The sequence below is a fragment of the Camelus ferus genome, chromosome 9 (genome assembly GCF_009834535.1).
Source record: "Camelus ferus isolate YT-003-E chromosome 9, BCGSAC_Cfer_1.0, whole genome shotgun sequence".
NCBI lineage: Eukaryota > Metazoa > Chordata > Mammalia > Artiodactyla > Camelidae > Camelus > Camelus ferus.
This window is the reverse complement of record NC_045704.1, coordinates 79,300,302-79,327,033: the sequence shown is the minus strand read 5'-3', so window position 1 is coordinate 79,327,033 and position 26,732 is coordinate 79,300,302. Positions and strand designations below refer to the sequence as shown.

At 41.3% G+C, this 26,732-nt stretch overlaps 1 long non-coding RNA gene and 1 pseudogene across 1 annotated transcript; one reads left to right on the top strand and one right to left on the bottom strand.

The window, feature by feature from the left end:
• Positions 1–2,870: 2,870 nt before the first annotated feature.
• LOC116666121 lies at positions 2,871–15,596 on the top strand. The gene is made up of 3 exons (XR_004322972.1): positions 2,871–2,882; positions 5,167–5,168; positions 15,454–15,596. It is a non-coding gene; the product is annotated as an uncharacterized LOC116666121 (long non-coding RNA).
• A 4,666-nt stretch (positions 15,597–20,262) lies between these two features.
• Positions 20,263–20,583, bottom strand: LOC102516190 (annotated as a pseudogene).
• Between the last annotated feature and the right edge of the window lie 6,149 nt (positions 20,584–26,732).

The following is a 26,732-nucleotide window of genomic DNA, read 5'->3' as shown; positions in this document are numbered from 1 at the left end:
TCAGCCCATGCAACGATCTCACTAATGTTCATTTACTGACTTTAATGAGTTCCAGAACCACTTTGTGTGATCTTACAATCAGCTCAGGTTTATCACCAAAAGAATCCTGTTCAAGAGGTCCGCTTTGCATAACTCAGATACACTGATGTGAAAATGAATTCAAATGAATTCTTGTGGGCATTGGAGGGCCCTCGAAGTTCCCTAACACCATTAAGCACAGAAATGTTAGATGCTGGCTGTCCTGATGAGCTGGCTTTTGTACTATACCTGTCTTGCCAACTACGTTCACGTAGCCTTTTGTTCTCTCTTCAAATTTCACAGCATCCTCTGCTCTGCCTAAAAAGGAAAACTCACGTCTTTGAGCTGTTACAATAAAACTATTGGCAGAGTGTAAAGTGAGAATAGAGCCTTGCTTTAATTTATTGCACCACGCAGATTTATTACACATCAGCATAATAATAACAACGTCTAACGACACTGTGATTTGCCGTCTGATAATCTCCTCCTCTGCTCCAGTAGGAGTGCAGAGGGGGGAGCCTGAAGGGCCCTGTAGGCTCCCTGTATGGTGCTAAGCGCTGCTGGGCACACTCTTGGCTCGGTGCCACGAGATGATGTGGTACCACTGGGCCGTGCAGCGCCAAGATGTAATGCAGAGCTGGTGAGGAGATGCAGTGTTTGGATGGAAAGCACTGGGAGCAGTTTGCCAGGTCTGGAAAGGAGTGTTTCCACAGTTGCTCATTGCCAGGGAGTAAGCGTCCTCCTTCTTCTCGTAAGGGATTTTTCTACCTGAATTATGATGAGAACACACTTTGAGAACCGTAGAGGTGAGGGAGTCCTTCACAGGGCATCTTACCTGTCCTTTAGGCAGCACCACACTTAAAAGAATCCGAGACCTTCAAAGTTAAATCTGTTCGGAGTTTCTGAGGAACAACAAACAAAATGCAGGGTTAAAGATAATCACCCCTCAGGCCAAAGATCTCCTTCAAGGTTCTCTTTTGGGCTGCTTCTCTGTCGCTTCAGCGAGGCTTCCGAGCCCTGGGGTGCCCCATCAGTCTTGGCTGCTTCCAGGGAAACTGCTCTGTGGCCCCCGGACACACAGATTGCCCACAGCAACAGTGAAATCCTTACAGAGGACGGCGTCCATTAGAGATGCCATCCTGCTGCTCTGCTCGCCCTGGAGCTTCTCATTAGATGTTTCTAATTTTTAAGATAATGGGAACTTAATGGGGATTATTTTGATTTCCTCTCACCAGCCGATGCTTTTGTATCCGAAGCCCTGCTGTCCTCAGCTGCACTGCTTGAACAAATTGCATCCTGAACAAGCAAAAGCTGTGGCCCAGGAGACTGCTGACATGACCTCAGAAACCCACAGTCCAATACCCTTGCTCAGTTTTCTTTTCTCTTAGGCCAAGAGTATTGCCTGTAATAGCATTTGGATTTCTGGCCACCTCGGTGACCACGCTGGACTCTCCTTCCCTCCACCAATGTTGAGAGAGGAAAATATCCCTAATAAATCATCCATGCCTAAGCAATTAATTCTAAGCTTTTGGGGGGCTCAGGGTCCTGCTGTTTCCCTGCTCCTTACCACATTTTATAAAAATCAAGAATTTAGTCTGGCCATATTTGGAGGAAACTTTAATTCAAAAAGATACGTGCACGCCAGTGTTCATAGCAGCACTATTTACAGTAGCCAAGACATGGAAGCAACCTAACTGTCCATCAACAGATGATTAGATAAAGAAGATGTGGGTATGTACTACTCAGCCATTAAAAAGAACAAAATAATGCCATTTGCCGCAACATGGGTAGACCTGGAGATTGTCATACTAAGTGAAGTAAGCCAGAAAGGGAAGGCAAAATACCATTGGATGTGGAATCTAAAAAAATGAGACAAATTAACTTATTTACAAAACAGAAAGAGACTCACAGACATAGAAAACAGACTTGTGGTTACCAAGGAGGAAAGGATGAGGGTGGTGGGGGAGGGATAAATTGGGAGTTTGGGATTTGCAGATACTAACTTCCATATATAAAATAAAGAGCAAGGTTTTACTGTAGAGCACAGGGAACTATGTTCAATACCTTGTAATAACCTATAATGGAAAAGAATATGAAAAGGAATATATATGTATGTATAACTGAATCACTATGCTGTACACGAGAAATTAACACAAAGTTGTAAACTGACTATATGTCAAAAAAAAAAAAAAAGAATTTAGTCTGGCCATCATCCATTACCTGATTGTACTCTAAGATGAAGATCTGCCTTCCAAAGACAGTTTCAAGACCAAAAAGATTGGAAAATTATGTATAATTAACCCTTAGAGGAATGAAATGACCTCAGTAAATATTTTTTGAGATTAGGCCCAGGGGATTCAAAGACATTGTCCCTATCTTCTGTCCAAAGCTTTGATTTTCTTCTCACTAAACGAATCTGGTTTTTTTTGTTGGTTTTTTAAAAATTATTTCAATTAAGTGGTGGTCAGTGGGGTAAATTGGCCCTTGGGGGTTTTTATCCTGCTGAAATGCTGGCAAGCCACAAAAATGAGCAAACCGCCATCATTAGTAGACCAACTCTGCCCAACACTTCACAGGATAGGCCAGTTTGGGGTGTCCTCTTCCCCTGTTGGCTGCTAGCTATTAGGACCACTCAGCAAATCTTGAATCTTGGAAATCACTTCAGTCCTGTGATGGCTGATTCCTGGTAGGTAAGAAACCACGTCAGTCTTCTGTCTGAGGTTCAGTGTAGCATTATCACTACCAACGTCGGCTTCTGGCAGTAGGCCTTCATCCTACAACTAGCCCCAAAGCAACTCAACAAAGCCGAAGAGGCTGATGAGTCAGAAAAGGAGAGAAGCCCAGTCCTGGGCCTGTCCAGAGAGGTGACAGGCCTGGACACTTGAAAACACATTGCTGATCACTTTTCATGGAGAGCCCTAGAATGTTTTAACTAAACAGTTGTTTTGAGGATGAATTTGTAAGACAGGCAATTAACCATCCAGCCATTTTGTGGGATGGCTGTCAATGGGTTGGCCCAAAGGGAGGAAAAAGGAAAAGGGCACCAAAGAAGGCAAATGACTGATGGTGTAAGACGGCAAGTAGATAGAAACTGTCACATTGTAAATGAGGCAAAAAAATCAAAATTATGTCAGGAGTGGGGACTCATTTTTAATTATTTTGGTGATGATTATTTTATTTTTATTTTTACTTTTTTTAAGGGTATTAGCAAAACTGTGCCATCCTGGCCACTGATAATTGATTTCAAGGAGAACCAGCATGTAATAGGGACCCGGACAAGAGTTTGGATGAAAGGGTGGCGGTGAGGGGGATCAGTGAGGAGATGAGAATGAGGCGGAGGCTTCAGCCCCACAAGAAATGGCACTTGACTTCAAAGGGTGCCTTTGTCACCGACAGCGTTCAGGAGAGCAGACAGTGTGCAGAAACTTGGCTCGCTGGCCCCTGATGTTGACTGATAAGGCAGTCTCAGTGTTGAGCACCGGGCACGGGCTCCTTTGCTACCTTCATCAGTCTGGAGGTGCTGACTTTGCTGAGAGCGTCTCCACCGCAGCCCCAGGGCCTCTTCCCACTTCCTCCTCTTCTGGTTGCTCTTCTCATTAGAGAGGCCAAGGCCCACTCTAGCCCGCTTTGCATCTCTTACATCAGAGGCTTGGGATGGCCGATTGCAAACGAATCGTTGCAATCTTTTCCTTTCATGCTGTTGAAGTTTGAGCAGAGAGGCAAAAAGTCAGCCTGCCCAGGAACAAACAAATGTCTACGTTTCCAAAATGAGTCGGAAACGAGGCTCCTCTGAAAATGCAGGGTGCGGCAAAGACAGCATTCAGGGCAGAAGCTGAACAGGATCTCACAGATTTTCAATCCTACAAATTTTCCTTGTTCTGTTGAAAAGAAAAAACAAAAGCCAGATACTAGCCTCTTATCTGGCATGGTATGAAGACTCTAAATGATGTTCACTATTTTTTTAATTGCACCCTGTGCTGTTCAACTGGGAAGAGTGGGTTTTGGATTCCAACACGACTGTTCGTGCCTCAGACGGGGAAGGAGAAGGGTGAACATAGTTTAAAAAGGAAAAAAAAATTACCTAAAAATTTCTACCATGACAAAAATTAAAGTTCAATTTCCAAGCCAAAGGAACATTCTGTCAAATCTACACTGCACCCCAGATGACACCCTACCGCTTGACTCAGCTCTGCTTAATTTTGGCACCTTTCATCTCAGAAAACACAGTAAATACTAATTACTTTTCACAGCATTCTGAAGTCAGTCGAGTCATTCAAGCTCATAGTGATGACAGGCTGGGCAGTAGGTAGCAATTTTCCTTTGTTGTCATCACCCTTCCCACACGCTGGGAAACTGAGGCACGGAATGCTTCAAGGTTCTGGACAAAATCAATGGTGTTCCAGGAACCAAGCCTTGAGCACTTCCTTCGTCTTTAGGAAGTGGCTTTTTGATTCAGCAGAGGTACTTTCCAGTGTTAGCAATTGTGTCAGCAGCTAAGATGACTCCCATCCAAGGGGCCCCAGGTTATCGGCCTCTGCTTCATCTCAGAAAAGCTCTCTGGCTGTTGAAGAAAATGTAGTGGGTGGGGAAGTAGGGTGAAGCATCTGTGAGTTTGGTGGATGGGTCCTTAACTGTATCTTAGCAGGGAAAAGAAGGGCTCTGTGATTGTGAATTAATGTAACTGGAAGGGACTGGATTTGTCCTTAAAACTCTGATAAGAAGCTGGCAGGACCAGCACTACCTCCTCCCTTGGCAATGAAGCGTCGCAGTGCCATGGGCAACCCTAATCCTTCACCCCCCCTTGTCCTGCACGCATTGGGTATCACACACATCCTGTCAACTCCGGGAAGAGGCCATGTTGGGGTGGATTTTCTTGAGGCCTTATTTGTTTCCACCTTCAGTAGAGGTCAACAGGACACTCAATCCTAGGTGGATTGCGGTGGTCTTAGAGTAGCTAGATAGTTCAGTATTAGCTGGACTTTGACCATTGTTTTAAAGTGCTAGAAGAGAAAGATGAACAATTGCCACCAGGTAGAGAAGAGTAGACAGTGGGTGCTTGTTTCCTCCCACCTTCACGATCTCTTGCCTCAGAAAAGTGGGAGAAAAGAAACTGACACATCATTTGATGAACTCTTCCTCCCCCCAGAGTAGTCCAGTTCTGTATCTCAGCAGGAAAGGGGGAAGGAGGGAGCGGGAACTAACATTTGAGCACCTACTCTATGCTGATCACTTTATAATTTAATCTTCGCTCACAAGATCCTACTGTGTAGGTATTATTATCCTCATTTTTAGAAACAACTTTCTGAGGTTCGCACAGTTAGGAAGCCATGAGGCCAAAATGTAAAACCCAGAGGTTCCGGACCCCACATTCTTTCCAGGAGTATTGTTATGCTGAAGTGCCCATTTTGCATGAAGGCTGACTTGATTCCCAATGCAGCCTACAGGAGGAAAAGGACAGCAGGCTGGTACTGTCTTCTTATATAACATGGTTATCAGAACGTCCTTGATGACAGGAAGGGTCAGGAGGTCAAATTTGTTTCAAAAGCCTATTGGGCTGAGGGATCAGATTCATTGAATGAACACTTTTCTTTCCAGGGTGTAGGGTGCAGTTCTTTGCAAAAGGCCAATGGAAGGAAATACTCTATAACTTGTTTGTTGAAAAATCCAACTTGAGTTTACCTTTAATCATTTTTCAATAAATTTAGGGATACCTTAAAGTAGAAAGACTAGTTTCAAAATCATACTACTCTTAACCCTTGTCATAAGAATAATTATAGGCAAATTTATTGAGGGCTTATTATGTGCCAGAAACTGTTCTTTAGGCTTTATATGTGTTATTTAATCCTCCAACAATCCTTTGAAGAAGGTATTATTATTCTCTATTTTACAGATGAAAGGCACAGAGAGGTTAAGTAACTTGTCCAAGGTTACACAGGAAGGAAGTGGCAAAAGGATTTGAACTTCCAAACCTGGGCACCTATCAGCTAAACTTTTTGCTGCCTGTCATCAGGAAAGACTGTATGTCGATAAGAAGGGTCATTTCTGTAATTGGAGAAGAAGGGTCTTTTCTCATTTTCTGTTTCTAGAGGAACAGCAACATTCTGCCCCATGCAGCGCTAGGTCCCTTTACCTGCATTCATGTTAACGTGGCTGGGGAGGCCCACTGAGTTCAGCTCCTCATCCTTCATTACACAGCTTGGCCTGTCTCTTCTCTTCTCTTTTCTCTTTAGCATCTTCTTCTTGTGATGGAAGTGAGGGGCGATTGTAGACTAGGATCTTCTTTATCAAATGTGGGTTACCACCCTTTGGTGTGGTCATTGTCCTGGCAGTAAAAAGTGACTGACATCCCACTCCTTGGACACAACAAGTCTCACCACCAGCGTCGCCTCACCAGAGAGAGGCAGGCAGGGTTTACCCACACTGAACACTGTGGTTGAGGTTCATAAACGTGTTCTCGTGTTGTCTAAATATAAGCACGTGGACCTCACTGGGGAGAGACCAGGTCTTCAAAGAAAGGTCTTGGGGATCCCACCCCTAGCACTGTGGAGATGGAGGGAGGAAGACTGCAGCCGCTCAGCTTCTGATTCTGACAGCTGAAACTCACATCTGCCTCCCGTTTCCTGTGTAAACCAGGATTGCTAAATTACTCACTCCACTCAGATGTGTAAAGAAAACACAGTTTCTTTTTTCTGTAAATCATTCTGATATCCTTTATGAGCTCCCACCTGCTGGGTAGCAAGAGGGCAAAAAAACTAATTTTAGTTCAATAGGTTTTAAAACTATGTCAGTCAAAATTATTCACTGTCTGTTTAGGCTTCACTGTGTCTTTGAGTTAAGGCTCCGTCTTTCAGTTTCTTCCCTTCTTCTGCTTGCCTCTCTGTAAGTGGTACCTGCCACCCATGGGTCTGAGACCAGGACCCTGGCTCACTCACCCCATGCTATGCCCTCTTAAACACGCTGCTTTAACAGGGGATTTTATGGGAATGGGAAACAGCTCTCCTGCCCTTAACGTTCGCTTAATTTATTCCATTCTCTTCAGGCAGAGACCTGGAGAGGAGAGGCCAGAGAAAACAAGGGGACCCCGGGCCTGGCATGCAGCTGCCCACCCGTCTCCTTCTACATCACACTGCAGGAGGAGGCCTGCTAACTATCACAGGCAGAAGAGTATTTTCTTTATACTAAGGAGGGAATTCTAAAATTAGAGTGCCGGTTCTTAGACTTCTAAAGGCTATGCATTATCTAGTTTGTTTTCTCCAAGCTTATTCTAAGTAGCTGTCCTGACCTGCCTGAGGCATTACACCTCCAGGCAAGGCCTCTGGGATGTGGGCTGCAAGAAGAGAAGAATTGAAACACAGTATTTCCTGGATATCTGTCGGGTATTGGTTCCAGGACCTGCTGTGGATACCAAACTCCTCGAATTCTCAAGTCCCTCATATAAAATGGTGCTGTATTTGCATATTACCTAGCACACCCTCCAGTATACTTTAAATCATCTCTACATTGCTTAATAGCTAATGCAAATGTTATGTAAATAGTTGTCAGGGCAGCAAATTCAAGTTTTGCTTTTTGGAACTTTCGGTTTGCCTGTTTGTTTCCTGAATATTTTCCACCTGCTGTTGGTTGAATGTCTGAATGTGGAACCTGCAGATATGGAGGACTTACTGTACTGTGTTTGCTGAATATTGTCCCCATTATATCCGTTTGGGATTGGGGTGGCTGAAGGGGAGGGAGGATTCTAGAATGTGTTTAAAAGTGCTCTTCAGAGGGGAGACAGTTCAGTGTGGTGCTTAAATGAGTGGACTCAAGATCCAAACCAGGCTCTGCTATTTCCTTATGATTTAGACAACTTTATTTATATGTAAACTTTATTTCTCCATCCTTAAAATGGGATCTTAGTAGTATCCATCTCATAGAGTGATTACAAAGTTTAAATCGGTTAACATATATAAAGAACTTAGACTTTGCCCCATCTCATAATAAACATTCAACCAATGTTAACCATTTAGATTCCAAACACATACAATATTAAATTTTAAGCCTTGGAAGCTTCTTATATATGACATGGGGGAAAGAGCATGGATTTTCAAAGTAGACAACTTAAGTGATATGATGTTGAACAAGTTCTATGGCCACTGTGAGGCTGAGTCTGAAGAACGGGGATGGTAGTGTCACAGGATAGCTGTCAATGAAATGAGATGCTATGTGTGAAACAGTTGGCAAAGGGTTGGGCAGATAATTGAAGTTCAACCAACGTTTCTTCCCTTTTCTCCTTAGATCAGGAGCATGTTCTTCTATAAAGGTTTACTGTTATATCCTCAACCAGGAACCTTAAACTTTTATAATCCCCTAACTGGCTGGTGCATAGGAGAAGCCTGACAGATTCATCGACAAATTCAAATAAGCCTCCAGCTGGGGAGGTTCAAGACCCAGAAGGTCTTCCTGTCACATGTGGCTGGTCAGAGGACACTTCCTGGCTTCTGCTCTTCACATCGTCTAAAGTGGGTACACCTTACCTTCTCCCTCCTCTTTGTTAGTTTCACTGCGATCCGCTGGAGGATTTGCATCTGCTTTCCTTGCATTACTCAACCCACACTTGGAGAGAAGTGTGTTTGCATAAATACTAGCAGATGAATTTTTAAAATATCACTTTTCTCTTCTGGCACTCTGTGAGAGAAATGAGCAAATATAAACAGAAGAGTATCGTACTAGAAACATAGCAGATGGGTTCCTGCTGGGATCTGGACTTTCCTGGAGTTTACACATTGGGGAGATGTAGGATCATGACAAAATTCACTGATAAGGCTCTTGCTTTTTGTTTCTTGGGCACAACAGTAACTGCTTAATGACTGAGCATAATGGGCACTTTCAGCCCCACTTTTCCCTTTTGGGGAACAGGAAGAATGCTGCAAGCACTCTCCGTAGGAGGGACTTTCTTCATAAGCTTAGCATAAATCCAGTTTGATTGCGGAATCAAGGAGAGGAGAAGAAGAGTTTATCTTCACTCCATGTTGCAAGGGCAGGAAAAAAAAAAGGAAACACTTCTCTTCCCACGTCAGATGGCTTCATGCTTATGACCAGGAGTTTATCATGGATATTAACAAATGGAAACAGATGACACACACTCCCTGACCACTCCTGATTTGGGCCACCTCAGTTCAGACTACACATTCTGAGAAACACATCGATATCTGGGGAGTTGATCATTAACTCCAGTTTACACCTTTGACCTCATCTTGGTTAGATATTATTTTCATTTATTCATTCAACAGATTTTATTGGGCATCTACTATTGACTAAGCACTGCCTTAGGAGTGCAAATATAACAATGAAGAAAACAAGTTTGGTCCCTGACTTCACAAAACTCAAGTCTAGCGGGAAAACAGACACATCTCATGAGCTAGTCATTTTATTACACAGCTATTAAAAGGTGCAGTAAATCAATAGTCTCTATATCCATCAACCATAATATGTCCCAAAAACTGGCCTTGGAGAAAATGGGGGGTAGAAGCTCCCTGTGGCCTCCTGTTGTCAGAGCCCCCACGGGGTCTTTAAAATCACCCCATGGGAGGGCTCCTTATCCACTGATGGACTTGGCTTCATGAGTTGTCCTTAGGGTCTCTCAACAGAATGCTGTAATGACTTCTGGATCTCAGCAAAAGCCTCACCTTAAATCAATAAGTATTAACTCATTTTTTTTGTTATTACAAGCATGTTTCTCAGGGTTAACAAGAGAGGCCACATGATCTATCGCAAAGACCACAGGCTTTGAAATCAGCCCTGAGTTCTAATCTTGGCTCCAATATTTATTAGCCATGTCCCCTTGGGCAAGTTACGTTACTTTTCTATGGTTTAATGGCCTCATATTGGGAAAATAGCCCTTAACTCTGGATGCTTGAGATTCTTAAATGAAATAAGCCCTAAAAAGTGATTAGCATGAAGCACATGCTCCTTCATCATGTTTAGGGACTGTATTCTATACGATGCAGGACTTGCCTTTGAAAGAAAATAGCATTTTCATGAAATAGTTAATGATCACCATACAACTATGAGCTATTTGGTAAATGGTAATTTATACCCAGAGCTGACTATGCTTATCCTGACTACAGCCAACTCTTCCTGCTTCTGCTGCCCTAACTCTGCAATTCGAAACATACCCACCCCACCCCCGCCAAGCAGGGAAGCCCACAAGACATCAGAATGCTCCAATAAGGAATCAGAGTAAGAGTAAGATAAATGTTTCAAAATGAGGTCCTCAGCCTTGTCACACTGATTTCACTATTGCCCTTTATTTCACTATTCTTTCCAATCATTAAAAGGATTATCTGTTATCTCCAAGATGTTTGAAAATACGGGGCTGGAGATGGAACTTCAGGGCCACATTCGGCAAGAAATACACAGCTAGATGCTGGAGACATTGCCTTAAGCAATTTCTATGTCCTTCAAGACTCCTGTACCAGAAATCCTTAGTCTTAGTGCAAGAGGAGTAGATTCCCCCAAGAAATCTGATTGGCAGCTCCATCTGATTGTCGGTCCTATAGATTCCTCTCAAAGTGCTCAGTTACCGACCCAAATACTATTAGGATTTACCACATAGCTAAGTGATGGGGCTAATGTGCAAATCTCCGAATTTTGTGCATTAATTAAATAAAGACATGGTTTTTAAAAACTGGAAACATATGTAATGTCCAAAACATAGGGGATGATGAAGGTAACTCTATGGGTTATATATCAACTATTAGTAATTATGGTTATATAATTTTCCATATGATAACAGAAAAAGATATTTAGCAAAAAGCAGTGTCCAAAATTTTATATACAGATTGAAAGCAACGGTGTTAAAAGAATAAATCTATGCCTACGAAAGGACTGGAAGGAAACACACTAAAACGTTAACATTCTGAGTGTTAGAACTGTGGCTAGCATTTTTGTTTCTACTTTTATTTTTATAACAAACGTATATAGTTTATATCATCCTAAAAAGATGATATTGTTCATTTTGAAATGAAGAATTCTGAGCCCAAGAGTATGGACTTCCCTGAGATGACTTCTACGAATCATTTCCAAAGAGGAGTTTTAGTAATTCACCGGTTGGCTCAGCTGATGGTAAGTTGAAGTGAGAAGAGGGAGCCTTTTTCAGGAACTTAATGGGGATCAGAAAGTTTGCTTTGATCGACTCTTGGGTTCTGGTCTTTCTTTATAGGGACTGTAATGTTTTCTTTCTCGCTGCCCAGCCTTGCTCTTTCCAGGTCATGGCGTGTGCCTGTGCTCTTCTGCAGGATGCGGGGTCGTGGGGCTGGCTGTGGAAGACGAAACCAAAGGCTGATTCCAGCGCCCACTGCAGACTCAAGTGGAGCGGGACACGGCTGCACACTTAAAAACCCGAAGCAACTTATTTTGTTTTCCTCTGTTTTTAAGGTAGTCTCCAAACTTCCTGGTTTTGACCTAAAACGAGAACCAAGCAGCTTGTGAACAAATCCAGTCATCCTCATGATCTGTGACAGCCTATCTCAGGGGACATTTTATACTTTTTTTTTCCCTTAAAAGATTCTCCTGACAGCCATGCCACAGTAACAGTCCTAGATATATCGGTAGCCCTTGTCCCGTGCACATGTGGTTTTTCTTTCTGGCTTCTTGTGACAGTTTAAAAGTCTCGGAGAAGGACTGTGGGCTGGCCAGGCAGATCCCCATGAAATCAGACCATTAGACATGTTCCAAGGGCTCAGCCTCTTCAACTCCATTTTTACGTAGAAAAGTAGAAAAAGTAGGAGTCACGTCCTAAGCTACCAGGACACATGCCCTGTGGCTTCCAAGCCACGCGGATCCTGGTGGGGCAGCGTCCCCGGATCTCTCAGCAGAGTTGCAGCCTTTGTTGCCCATGCTGTTCATTCCCAGTGCAGCCTGGAGCCTTAGCCTTGAGCTGGCCATCCAGCTCCACTATTATGCTTCAAGATAAGGTTTTGGGAAAATGATGCTGTCGAAAGAATCCCAACAAACAGAACAGTACAAAGAAGTCATTTAAACTATGTCCTGACTCTTGTCACCCAGTTACCTTATGACCAGAAAGGGAATGGCCCTGGAGCAATATCACTGGGTCCCTGATTAGCAGCCTTGCAGCAACCAGGACAAAGAATTCCAAGCCCTAGGACTCAGAATTTGTGAACCAAAGATGACAGCGGTCAGATGACTTGTCCAGCCGGGTTTTACTAGACAGTCCAGTGTTAGCAGTTCCCGAGAGGGCTGCACTTAGCCTGAGTCAGCCAGGGTGTGACAAGCCACAGTGCTGATCTCACCTTTGCAAGCCAACCAAGTTCCCTGCCCCCTCCGCCCACTCAGCTGCTGTCAGCCACCTCTGCCAACTCGTTCATTTTGTTTCTATTTTTCTCCCTCTCTCTCTCTCTCCCCTTCTCTGGGCAGCCACCTCCTCTGCTATTTACCCTCCCCAACACACCCGCTGATCTTCAGAGCTTTGCTGTTAAGTGTGATGACTCATTTGTTACTTAGGTATTTTGGGTTCATTATTCTTCAGCCACTTTACCGAGAAGAACCACACAGAGCCAAAACAGAGAAGAGAGGAAATGGGGGTGTGCAGATGGGAGGGGATGGGGCAGAAATCCAAGAGCTGCTATGGAAAAATTCAGGGGAGGTGCTGTTGTCAAAGCTCGGACTCAGAGAACAAGGCCATTCCAAAAGCAACAATGGGAAGGAAACAGTGCTTTGATTAAAACTTCATTGAGAGGCCTGGACACACACCCCAGAGATCTCCCACAGGGAGATGGCGTGTTCAGGAATCCAAAAGAATCGTCATTGCTCTTCGGGAGTATTTATGAGCAACCACACCCAAGCTGTGTTGACTTGGCCAAAGCAAGGTGGAAGGGTGCACTTACAGGGCAGCCAAGCACCACCTACAAAATGCAATCCAAAATATTTGCCCTCAGCTTCAGGCTCCCACTCCCCAGTAACCGTGTGCCTTTGGCTCAACTGTCTCGATCTGCTTAGTGGACGATATCTGATGTGGAGTTGCTGTTGTCCTGAGTAGACAGACACTGCTTATGTTGTGAACAATGGGATCATCGTAAGTGATAGGTCAGCCAGAAGATTCATGAGTCTATATTGTTCAGAGGCTTCCAGAAAGTTGTTGTTTTGAAATTAATTTTCCTTAAATTTTCCCCCCAAGAATATGCAGTCCATGACTCTTCTGCTTACACTGTAAGCCTGCCTTGTTCTAGTTCCAATCTCTTAATAAGAGTCTCGAATTACTGTTTGTGACATTCGCCATCCGTTTCTAGTTTGGGACTTGCAAGTTTAGCATGCTGGGAGATATTCATTCCTTTCTAATTATGCATTCTTTAATTCGATAAATATTTCCTAAGTTCCTAATGTGGGAGGCAGCTCTTCAGGTCCAGAGCTGGGGCATGAGATGGAGCAATTCCAGAAGAGGATTCTGAGCTCTTTCTGAGAGAAAGATGCTGATGAAAACAGAGGGAGGACAAATTCATGACAAATCTCATGATTATTGAATTTGGGCTGTTAATTCCTTCTTATGCAGCGTGGTATGTTAAAAGAGTTGGTTGTACCCAATAGCTGCTACATGCAAACCATTTTCCTGGAAACAGTGTAAAATATAAAAAAGGTATATTATGGAAGTCATATATTGGGATGATGGAGCAGAAAGATAAAGGATTTAAATTCTCTGATGGCATCATGCCACCATCTTAGCCCAGGTAATGACAAATCAGTATCACATAGATCACATTCTCTGATCTTACACACACAAAAAAACACCTTACTTTAAAACTTACATTTTAAAAAACTCACTTTAACTTCCATAAATTAGGAAATCTAAAGACACTTCTAAATAACATTAGGAATAAATAATAATTAAGGGATCAAAGAAAAAATCTTAACTGAAATCAGACAGTACAGAAAGCTAAATAAGAAGATATATTTCTGAACTCATGTGATATAGCAAAAGCTGTAGAGAAATTTACAAAAGCTTTAAAACACTTATTTAGAAAAGAAGAAAAACTAGAAATTAATAAGCCATGTGTCCAACTTAAGACACTTGAAAAAGAAATGACAGCATACAAAGAACAAAGAAGAAAAGAAATACTATAGAGGAGAAACTAATTAAATTAAAAACAAAGTTACATTAGAAATGACCAAGAAAACAAAAAGCTGGTGTTTTGAAAAGTGTGTGTAGTAAAATTGACACATTAAGAGAAAATCACTACATAAGAATTTTTTTTTTAAATAAAAAAGTTTTATAAACTTCATGCAACTAAATTTGAAAACTTACATGAAATGGCCAGTTTCCTAGAAAAAAGAAACTTACCAAAATTGACTCAAGAAGAAATAGAAAATCTAATTACACAGCTGTAGCTATTTTTAAAAAGCTGAACTGGTAGTTTACAAATGAAAACAAAAACACGAATGTATGGGACAGAGCAAAAGCAGTTCTAAGAGGGATGTTTATAGTGATACAAGCTTAAGTTAGGAAACAAGAAAAATCTCAGATAAACAACTTAACCTTATACCTAAAGGAACTAAAAAAGGAAGAACATACAAAACCTAATGTTAGTAGAAGGAAAGAAATCATAAAGATCAGAGCAGAAATAAATGAAATAGAGACTGAAAAAACAACAGAAAAGATTAATGAAACTAAAAGCTGTTTCTCTGGAAAGAAGCAAAATTGATTAACCTTTAGCCAGAATCATTAAAAAATAAAAGGGAGGGGACCTAAATCAATAAAATCAGAAACGAAAAAGAAGTTAAAACTGATAGCACAGAAATACAAAGGATCATAAAAGACTGTAACAAACAACTATGTGCCAATAAAATGAACAACCTAGAAGAAATGGACAAATTCTTAAAAAAGTACAATCTCCCAGGACTGAACCAGGAAGAAATAGAAAATAGTAATAGGCCAATTACCAATAATGATATTAAATCAGTAATTAAAAAACTCCCAATAAGCAAAAGTCCAGGACCAGATGGCTTCACAGGAGAATTCTACCAAACATTTAGAGAAGAGCTAACACCTATCCTTATGAAACTATTCCAAAAAATAGCAGGGGAAGGAATACTTCTGAACTCATTATGAGGCCAGCATCACCCTGACACCAAAACCAGACAAACACATCCCAAAAAAAGAAAATTACAAGCCAATATCACTAATGAAAATAGATGCAAAAATCCTCAACAAAATATTAGCAAAACAAATATGACAATACATTGAAAGGATCATACACTATGACCAAGTGGGATTTATCCCAGAGATGCAAGGATTTTTCAACACCAGCAAATCAATCAACATGATACACCACATTAACAAACTGAAGAATAAAAACCATATGATCGTCTTAATAGACGCAGAAAAATCTTTTGATAAAATTCAACATCCATGTATGAAAAAATCCTCCAGAAAGTGGGCATAAGGGAGCATACCTCAACATAATAAAGGCCATATACAACAAACCCATGGCTAACGTCATACTCAATGGTGAAAAGCTGAAAGCATTTCCTCCAAAATCAGGAACAAGGCAAAGACGCCCACTCATACCACTTTTATTCAATATAGTATTGGAAGTCCTAGACACAGCAATCAGAAAAGAAAAAGAAATAAGAAGAACCCAAACTGGGAAAGAAGAAGTATACACAGAAAATCTTAAAGGCACCACCAGAAAACTACTGGACCTTATCAAAGATTTGGTATAGTTGCAGAATACAAAATTAATATACAGAAATCTGTTGCATTTCTACACACTAACAAAGAACTATCAGAAAGAGAAGTTAAGCAAATAATCCCATTTACCATTGTGTCAAAAAGAATAAAATACCTAGGAATAAACCTACCTAAGGAGGTAAAAGACCTGTACTCAGAAAACTATAAGACACTCATGAAAGAAACTGAAGATGATGCAGACAGATGGGGAAAGATATACTGTGTTCTTGGATTGGAAGTATTAATATTGTTTTAATTACCATACTACCCAAGGCAATCTACAGATTCAGTGCAATCCTTATCAAAATGTCAATAGTATTTTTCACAGAACTAGAACAAATAATTTTAAAATTTGTATGCAAACACAAAAGACCCTGAATAGCCAAAACAACCTTGAGATAGAGGACAGTGCTGGAAGAATCAGGTTCCCTGACTTCAGACTATACTACAAAGCTACAGTAACCAAAATAGCTTGGTGCTGGCACAAAAACACGTAGGTCAATGGAACAGAACAGAGAGCCCAGAAATAAACCCACACACTTACGGTCATTTAATCCATGACAAAGGAGGCAAGAATATATAACAGAAAAAGTCTTTTCAATAAGTGGTGCTGGGAAAACTGGACAGCTACCTGTAAAAGAATGAAGAGTAGAAAAGACAAAGTATGAAAAAGGAGGAGAGAACGGTGTCACAAAAACCAAAGGGGAAGAAATGTCAAGGAGGGAGATTGCATAGTGTTAAGTGCTACAGAGGGGTGAGGTGAGATACGGCTAGGCCACATGGAGGGCACTGGTGACCTTAGAGAACAGTGTCATTGGTATGGTAAGGACAGTTGTCAGACTGCTGATTGCAGTAGGCGGTCAAGTGAATGCGACATGAAAGAGGAGACAACAATAAGTGGACTTTAAAGACTTGGCTTTGAGGGAAAGAGAAAGGGCTAGAGCTAGGAGGGACGAGCATGTGTGGAAGTGTAAGGCTTTTTTTTTTTAAATTCTTATTTTTTATTAAAATGTAGTCAATTTACAATGTTAGTTTCAGGTGTACAGCAAAATGATTCAGTGATACATGTTCATAAATACATACATATATATATTTTCAGGTTTTTTTCCATTACGGCTCATTACAAGAAACGGAATATAGTTCCCTGTACTATACAGTAGGTCCTTGTTGTTTATCTATTATTTAGATAGTATCGTGTACCTGTTAATCCCAAACTCTTAATCTATCCTTCCTCCTACCTTTCCCCACTGGTAACCACAGTTTATTTTCTATGTCCATGAGTCTATTTCTGGTTTGTAAATAAAATTTGTATCTTTTTTGTAAAAGTTGTTTTGAAAGAGAGAAGGGATGAAAATATTTATATGCTGTCAGGAAAGTTAAAGTGAAGGAGCAGCTCAGAATCAAGGAGATGGAAATGATTAGTAGAGTAAGAGTTTCCTGAGGAGGAGGCAGAGACCAGATGGAGGGATTAACCTGGAACTGGAGAAAACGTCACCCCGAAATAGGAGAGAAGGAGGAAAGGATAGAATTAGAGTTTTTAATTTTTTAGGTGCTGGGGAGGGAGCTCAGGGAGTTCCAACCTGATGGCTTTAATTTTCTCCAAAGATGGAAAGTGAGATGATTTACTGAAAATGAAGGCGTGGAGGGTTTGGGGAAACAAGGAAAAGATGGAAGAGCTGTTGAGAAGGATGACAGATTAAATAGAATAGGTGGAATGTTACAGAATGGTTGAAATATACGGAACATGAGGAAGAGGGTGGGAGGAGGCTGCTGGAGGAGATAAGGGGGCAAGCCGCTGGTGCTGAGGAGCCTGGGACATGAAAGATCGTGTGACATGAGTTTTCCATGTGGGCATCAGAGTTTCATAGCTTGATGGAGGCATAAGAGGTGCTGGGGAAAAAAAATTAGGAATGTGGACCAGCTGACAAGTCCTAAGTGAAGACTGGGAGACTCAATTCCAGCCAGCTCTGATGATTCAGAGCAAAAATTACTAATTAGTGTAAATGATCACATTTGGTTTGATACTGAAGTTTTTGTTTAGCTAACATTTTTTAACCCCTTGAAGACAGTTGATAACTCTTTCAATGACATATTTCAAGCATACACACACACACACACACACACACACACACACACACACACATATATGTATATATAATTTTTCCCTTATCAGAGGCAATGGGGATTGAACCCAGGACCTTGTGCAAGCCAAGAACACACTCTACCACTGAACTATACACCTCCCCATCCTTCAAGTAAATATTTTAAGTACAGAGAATAATATATTTGGTGGTATTTTGCCACCAAGTAAAAAGCAATCTGAAAGAAGGCAGTGAGGTGCCTTCTGAGCATTCCCAATTATCTACTTGTGTGTCTATTCATTCCCCCTTTCATTCCCTTTCTTCAACAACCTAAAAATATTTTTTTTTAGTGGAGGTACTGGGGATTGAACCCAGGACTTTGTGCATGCTAAGCACACGCTCTACCACTGAGCTATACCCTGATCCCCTAACAACCTAAAAATATTTATTGAACACTGTGTGCCAGACCCTCATCACTGAGGTGAAGAACACGTATCTCGATTCATCAGTTCTGAAACACACATTTCTCACCTCCCCCCAGTATCTTACTATCTCTGAAATCAATCGGGATACTGCTGACACGGATGTCAGCCAGGCTGCAGTCATGATGTAGTTGCTATGCTCTGTCCAGGCTCGAACTTAGTCTCAGCTGTTCTGTTGTCATTACTTCAGTTAAGTACAGTGTTGGTAATAACATGTTGAGCTTGGTTGCTGTTTAAATTACAAAAAAATTATACTATCATTTGGCGTTTGTAATGAAAAGTGATTGTATTTGCAGAAGGCATGAAAATAGTGGCACATGAATCTGACCTCAGTGAAGCAGATATTTACCACCGGAGAAATTACCACAATTCCATATGTTATTGCAAAAAACAAGAACCAAGTGTTGTCTGGGACCCTTGAAAGAAAAAATACCCACAAACAAATAAAATTGTGTTACATTTTGTTCCTGATACATACACAAAAGATTGCTGCCAAGCAATGCAACTTAGGGCAGGGAGAACTGTGCTGTATTTCAAAGTCATGAGAGGCTGGTGTGACAGATTCCCGGGTCACACAGGGTTATGGTTAAGGCAGGAACTGTGTCATAGTTTAGTTGGCAGGACTTTTTTTTCCCTTAGTGATACGTAAAATAGAGATGTGTCTTAAATTAAATGTGTCTTAGAATGGCTGTCCTAGAAATATCTAAACATTGTCTTTTAGAGAAACAGAATATCAGACCTATAAGAATGAACTCCTTCCTTTCCAAATGAGGAAACTGAGTCCCTAGAGGTAAGGGGCTGGCTCAGGATTGCACCACACAGCTTGTTAGAGGCAGAGGAAATGTATTTACTACAGAGGGTATTACTGAGCCTCTGGCAGAAGGAGCAAGAAAAAATAAAAATTATGTAATGGCTTAATGGCCTAGACCTCCATTAAAAACCCTACAATTTTTTTTTTTTCCTATTGGAAGGATGATAAACAGGTTTCGTAACTACTAATCTTTGACAACACGCTTCTGATTTATGCCCATCATCTATATCTCTTTAATCCTCTTAATCACTGGCCTTGCTGGTTTTACGGTTTAAATATTTCATAGAGCATGCAATCTCAGTGTCCCTTTTAATTTGTCTCAAGAGAATTTCAAGACCTATAAGGCAGTTTTAAAATAGATTCAGATAGCAATCTATCATTTGATGTGACATAGTTTTTTCAATACATTAAAAAAAAAACAAGTTGCTTACTGTTAGTCCTCTCCGGGAGCTGGGATAGTTAAGGAAAGCAGGTGTCCAAACCTGAAAGGGGAGATTCAACCAAGAACAGTGGTGGTACCATCCTGTCCAAATGATGAAACTACCATATGGAAACAGAGTAACTAGAGAGTGAACGCTTCCTTCCTTATCCTTCTGATCCACACTATCATAGAAGCCAGCTCTTTTTACTTCCCATGGTTCCTAAAATTGGTAAGAAAATAGAGTACAGAGTGTGAAAATAAAGATGAAAGGTATTTAATTTTATAGTTTTGCAGTGGAAAGCTGCAGACTCTTGTGATGAGAATTTCATGGCCAGCAGTAGGAGTACCCTAACTGAATAAGATTCTTAAAAAATTTGTTCCTTTGTTTTGGTTATAAAGCTGCTACTGTTCTTATTCTTACCAAATAATTGCATTCTGGTCACTAGTCACACTAGTCTGTTATAAATTATTCCCTATTTATAAATGAATCGCTCTAAAGGCATTAGGAGGATGAAGAGACATTCAGAGAGACCCAATTCCTCTCTTTTCCCCCTCTTTGCATCTCTTTTTATCCTTAAATGTTTCCAGTGTAGGAGAGGTTTTGCTTTTTTTCATAGTAAAGTCAGTCTGTAGTGTATCTTGTTATCCTTCTGATCTTTCTTTTTTGTGAATAAAAACATTATACACTGTAAGCAGCCAATGGCTGGTTATATTTTCAGAAAACAGGATTAGATTAATTCATTACTGGTGGCTTCAAGTTTTCCCTTATAGCTCCAGAAAATTCACCCACCTTTGGTCCCTTTTCAAACAACTGGACGGTTGGCATGCATTTGACTTCACACTCAGAGGCAGCATCTGACAGTCATCCACACCTACATTAACTTCAAGGGACATGGCATTGGGGCACTTTTTACTGAGGGAATGAAAAGCAGGCTCGATCAGTTTGCAAGGCCCACACCACGTGGCTGAGAAGTCAACTACTTCTAGTTTGTCTCCTGTGTGTGGAAGGCTTCCTGAAAAGCATACTGTCTCTCCACCTGCTTCACCATTTTGGCTGTTGAGGTCTGACAAGTAGCTCTGAGAACTGATGGAAATGGATCCAAAGCACTGGCCCAAGCTTCCCAATCTTTTTTCTATGCGTTTTTCTCAGTCAACGTATCAGTTGTGCAAACAGCTCAAGCCAGAAATGGGCAGAAGACCTATACAAACATTTCTCCAATGAAGACACACCAATAGCCAATAGGCACATGAAAAAAATGCTCAGTATTGCTAATTATTACAGAAAAGCAAATCAAAGCTACAATGAAATATCACCTCACACTGGTCAGAAAGGCCATCATTAAAAAGTCCACAAATGATAAATGCTGGAGAATGTATGGAGAAAAAGGCACCCTCTTACACTGTTGCTGGGAATGTAGTTTGGTGCAGCCACTATGGAAAACAGTGTGGAGATTCCTTGAAAACTGAAAATAGACTTACCATATGATCCAGCATTCCTACTTCTGAACATACCTCAGAGGAAACTCTAATTTGAAAAGATACATGCACCCCAGTGTTCATAGCAGTACTATTTACAATAGCCAAGACTTGGAAGCAACCTAAAAGTCCATAGACATATGACTGGATAAAGAAGTTGTGGTACATTAATACAATGGAATACTACTCAGCCATAAAAAAGAATAAAATAATTCCATTTGCAGCAACATGGATGGACTTGGAGATCATCATACTAAGTGAAGTAAGACAGAAAGAGAAAGAAAAATACTGCATGATATCACTTACATGTGGAATCTAAAAAAAAATTTTTAAAAGGACACAGATGAACTTATTTACAAAACAGAAACACACTCACAGACATAGGAAACAAACATCTACTGGGGGCGGAGTGGGGAAGGGGGTGGGGAGGGATAAATTGAGAGGTTGGGATTTGTAGATACTAACTACTATATATAAAACAGATAAACAGCAAGGTCCTACTGTATAGTACAGGGAATTATATTCAATACCTTGTAATGGCCTATAATGAAAAAGAATAGGAAAAGGAATATATATGTATAAATGAATCACTATGCTGTACACCAGCAATTAACAGAACATTGTAAATCAACTGTACCTCAAAAACAAAAAAAATCAGTTGTATATACAGTTGCTTATTCAACATTATTATGTAAACATTTTCTGTTATAATATTCTTAAGTATAATTATTAATAGTTGTATAATATATCACTGTGAATGTAGCATACTTTTTTGTTAACCTATTCTCCTGTGATTATAGATTTAGGATGTTTTTGGGTTTTTGCAATTGTAAATAATGCTGCAATGGACATCTTTACACATTAATCTTTTTCTGTGTGAAATGAGATTCACTTCTTTCAGGCTGACTGGGTATTTTTTAATATACTAAAATGGTAAGTAGTGCATTAGTGGCCTAAAAGTAATAAATGTGTTTAAATTGACTGCATTTAAGGAGGGATTTTTTTTTTTTTGTAAGCATGTACATTTACCTATCACCATCAGTGGTGGACTCCTTGTCCCAGAGACTAACTGGGCATGTGTTCAGCAATCTGGGATGAAAACTGCCCTTTTGCCCTTTCCCCGAGCAGGGATGACATTGGGGGTGGGTGAGAGAGGGAAAGTTTAGAGGACCAGTGGTAATCTGTGCCTCAAAACCTCTGCTCTGTGACCAGGAAAATATAGAACTCTCTGAAAAATACTTTGTGAAAATCATTCTTTCCCGCCTTTCCAATTAAAGGATACGTTTCATGGAGACAGAGTAGATTCCAGACCTCCACACACCCTTCATTTCCTTGCAGCCGTTATAGGACCGTGTGACTGGAGGAGCCAGGAACTCAGCACCATCAAGATCAGGGCAGGGAGGCCAGGCTCTGGCCGGCGTGGGAGTAATCCCCTAGCTTGGCACCTAGTAGCTTCAAAGGATAATTTGATCCAAGAGCCCTTAGGTCACACTTTCTAACACAGCTGCTAGAACACACGCCCTATAAACAGGAAATGCCTTAGGAAGTACAACTGAGTACTTCTTATTTTTATTTTTTTAAGAAACTATTAAAAAGCCTGAGCAGAGGATGACATTTATCTGGCATTACAGTTAACAAGCTAGAGGTGCTCCCTGACAGCCCTGGTTTTATGTTCTGGGCAATTGTGTGCCCACTGCTGTTTAACAGGTGCTTAAATTCCCAAATTAATCTATAACTCATTTTGCCGCGTAAAATGCGTGTCTAGTCAAGGGATTTGTCAGTTGCATAGTTCGTTTTTGCTGCCGCAGAAGAGGAAAAGATTTACTAAACCCTAAACCAATTTTTAGGTACCCCTGTGCATGGAGTATGGAAAATGTAACACTGGGAAAAAGGAAAGCCGTGTACAACAGAGAACGAGGAGGCTCTAGTTGGTTGACTAGCATCAGGAGGAACTAGAATTAAGAACTGCTGACTTCTAGAAAAGGCTTAGCTGTGCGGTGGCCACACTACTCACCTACCCCTTGTGCCAGCTTCCACCCCTGCCCTGGCTCCATACCATTTGTTCAGCCTCACCTGTTTCACACCACAGGGCCTTTACACGTGCTCCACAACACCTGGAAAGCCCCTATTCCTCTCTTCTCCCATATTTGGTGAATTCCTCCTCGTCCTTCAGGGCTAAGATGTCATTTGATTTGGTTATAGCATGAAGACAGCATAGCAGAGTGGAGAGAACTTGGACTTAAGAGTGAGCTATAACAGGGTTTAAGTCTTGGCTCCATTTTTCACTAGACAGCTGACTTTGGACAAATTGACTTGACCTCCATGAGTCTGTTTCCTCTCTAGTTAATGGAGTTGATACCTTGCTCACTGGAGTGTTATAAATATTAAGCAATACAACAATATAAAGTGCTTGGCATATGGAAGACAATAAATGTCAATTTCCTTCTGCCGTCCCTGTCTTCCAAGCCTTCCTTAGTTCTCTAGGCAGCATCGCTTTATTCAAAACTTAAGAGTATGAGCCTATGTTATCTCTGAAACTGTAGAATCCACGCAGTATTCAAGTTCCTCATGCCATGTTTAAGTTTTAGGGCTTCCAGATGGAATTTTTAATTTGTTTATTTATTCAAGAAATATTTATTTAATGACATCAGACGGCAGCGAGTCCCATCACTTGGGTTCTTACTATGTTTTTTCTTCCTTTGGAATAGGGTTTCTCAACTTTGACACTATTGACGTTTGACCCGGATAATCCTTTGCTGCTGGGCAGAGGAGGGCGCTGTCCTGTACTTTGCAGGATGCTGAGCTGCGTGCCTGATCTCTGTCAGCTGGAACCTGGTGCCAATGCCCCCAGTCCAGTTGTGACAATCCCAAGTATCTCCAGACATTGATTATTCTTGGTTGAGAAAAACTACTCTAGGACTTTGCTCTCTTGGTTATTTCTCCTCTCGGGGATCTATATTCAGCCTCTCTTGTCACCTTTCTCTCATGAAAATATGCTATGTTCTCCAGTCTTTCAAAATAAACCAAATCAATCAAACAAAAAGCCCTCTCCCTTGACAGTTAAGCTCTCCAAAAGCATTGCCTATATCCCTTGTCCCTTTCCACCCATTCTTCTACCTGCTGCAGTCAGGCTCCCCCACCCCCTTCATGAGATGCTCTGGCAAAGTTCCTGCTGATAAATGGCTAAACCCTGCGTTCTCTCTCCACTGCTCACCTTGCTTGGCCTCTGTGCCGTTGGGCACTCCTTAAATTCTAGGCTGTCTTTCTTTCCTGTTCTTCTTTGAACCTCTTTCACAAACCCTAGTGGGATCTCTTTTGCTCTGCCTCTTACATTCTGTCATTCCCCAGGCCTCTGTCCCTGGTCTTCTCTCTTCTCTCTCCCTACACACATTCACCTTCTCAAGGCTTTAATTCTTATTTAAGCATCAACTCCAAAATGTTCAGTTCCAGCCCAGATTTCTCTCCCGTGGATCTCATAGACATCTCAAGGACAACTTGTTCTCCACATCTCCTCCTCCCAAAGTTACTTCTCCTCCCATCTTCCAATGCCTCATCTCATCAGCCCAATGGAGTACATTGTGCTTTGGGCCCTGGAGATGCAGATATTAGGTGGGGACTTCAGTAAAGATGTTCAGCTTAGGTAACCTAGTTATGCAAGGCTGAGCCAAGTTCCTTGGTGGCCCTCCTCACAGCCCTCTGGCTGTAGCCAGCATGGTGCTGCAAACCTTAGTATTACATTAAATGAGATCACTTCCGGAAAGCACCTGGCACACAGTAGGTACTCAGTACGTGTTAGCTCTCTTTCCCTGTTATTTTCTTCTGGAAGACACACTCCAGGACATTAAGATTTGCGAATGGGTAGTGAGATTATAAGTGATTTTTTTCCTTCTGTTCTCTAATTTTTTTCCCATGGAAAAGAAATTGTTTTTGCAGCTAAAGAAAAAAGTTTTGCTAAAACGCTCTTACACAGACAACTGATCATGCCACACCCCTTTATTGGCCGGTTGTTGCCCCTCGGTCAAGTTCAGACCTCTGAAACCATAGCTTACAAGATGATCTGTGATTTGGCCTTGATCTCGTTATGTAACCGTATCTCATGCTCTACCACCTCCCCCACACATTACGCACTCTGGCAACTCCAGACCTCTTCCAGATCCCTGAACAAGTCAGGCTGTTGCCTGTTTCTGCATAGAGTTCCCTCTCTGCTTGGTGACTGACCCATGCCCTCCATCCGTTCCTTTCCACTCTGTGTCCACACACAAGTCCACACTTAAAAGAATATTCTGGGACACCTGACCTATTCTCTTTTCTTAAAACTCAGCTCAAACACATCCTTGCTGAACACTTTTTTTTCTCTTTCTGTTTTCTTTTTTTAACATGCATCCTTCTCAGCTTTATTTTATCTGTGTACTGGAGTCATTTTGCCTGCTAGACTAAATTGCTTCCATTTCTTAATTTTCAATAGTGATTCAGTACCTTCCTCCACATAATAGTCATTCAAATTCATGTTTGTTCTTTTCCTTTCTTTCTTTCTTTTTTTTTTTAGTGAAGGATGTATTCTTTTTAGGGGAGGGGGTAATTAGGTTTATTTATTTTTACTGGAGGTACTGGGGCTCAAACCCAGGACCTCAAGCATGCTAAGCATGCAGTCTACCACTGTGCTATACCCTCCCCACTAATGTTTGTTGAATTCCACTCAATCAACCTCTAGTTCTGTTGTGTCTGCTTAGACACTCCAATGCCTTCCTTTATTTTTGTTAGGAGAGAGGTGATTGGAGTTAAGCCCTCCTTTCCACAGGACTGCACCAGATACTGGTGCATAGCTTGTCCCTGAAAGTCCTGGCCAGTTTGTTGTCTTCCTTGATCAGTGCAGGTTGATAATAAAAAGTGTAATGTTGTGGTGGTGGTGGTGGTGGTGGTGGTGGTGGTGGTTTGTGCAGTGAGTTTTGTCCTTAGTCTGTCCCAGATCACTTGGCCTGTCTGCAGCTTTTGCAGGAGTCCAGGCATATGTATATCCAAGACTTTGGGGCCAATCAGGCCCTTGGAAAGGACAGAGAGCCAGGAGTCTACACCAGCTTATCCATAGCCAGATGGAAGAGATGCATATGGCAAAGTATGGGGAAAAGACGAGATGCTTCCATACCCTCTCCAAGGGCGCTGCTCTCCCCAAATCTCCACATGTCCACCAAGCTGGAAGCTTCTGAACACTTTTCTTATCTCTTAAATCTCCAGGCTGAAGGTAAACATGCTTTGCCACTCTGCTCATTTAGACATTTGTCAGGGCGCCTAGGACACCCCATTGTATTTGTTTGTTGCCTCCTCTGTCTCCTCTAAGAGACTGTTACTCCTTAAGGGCAAGGACTGTGTCTTTTGTTTGGCAAATAGAAGATGCTCATTTAGATTTTATCTAACTGAGAAGCCCTGTAGTAGGCTTTCGGATGAGAGGGGGAAGAGGAAGTAAGCCATAGCCCCTGCTGCCTTTATACGTCTTGTAATTGGATCATGGAAATGAATGTGATTAAGTGGGGTAAAGAAAGAAGAAATTAGAAGAAAAGCAGAACACTTTATATGCTTTATTTCTCACTTAATCCATGATTTACTTGGAAATGAGTTCTATTATTTTGTAAAGATGAAAAATGAAGACTTTAATGAAATTCAATGACTTGACTAAGCAGCCAGTGAGTTTCCAAAATCCAAGCTCCTCATCTAAACACAAAAATGT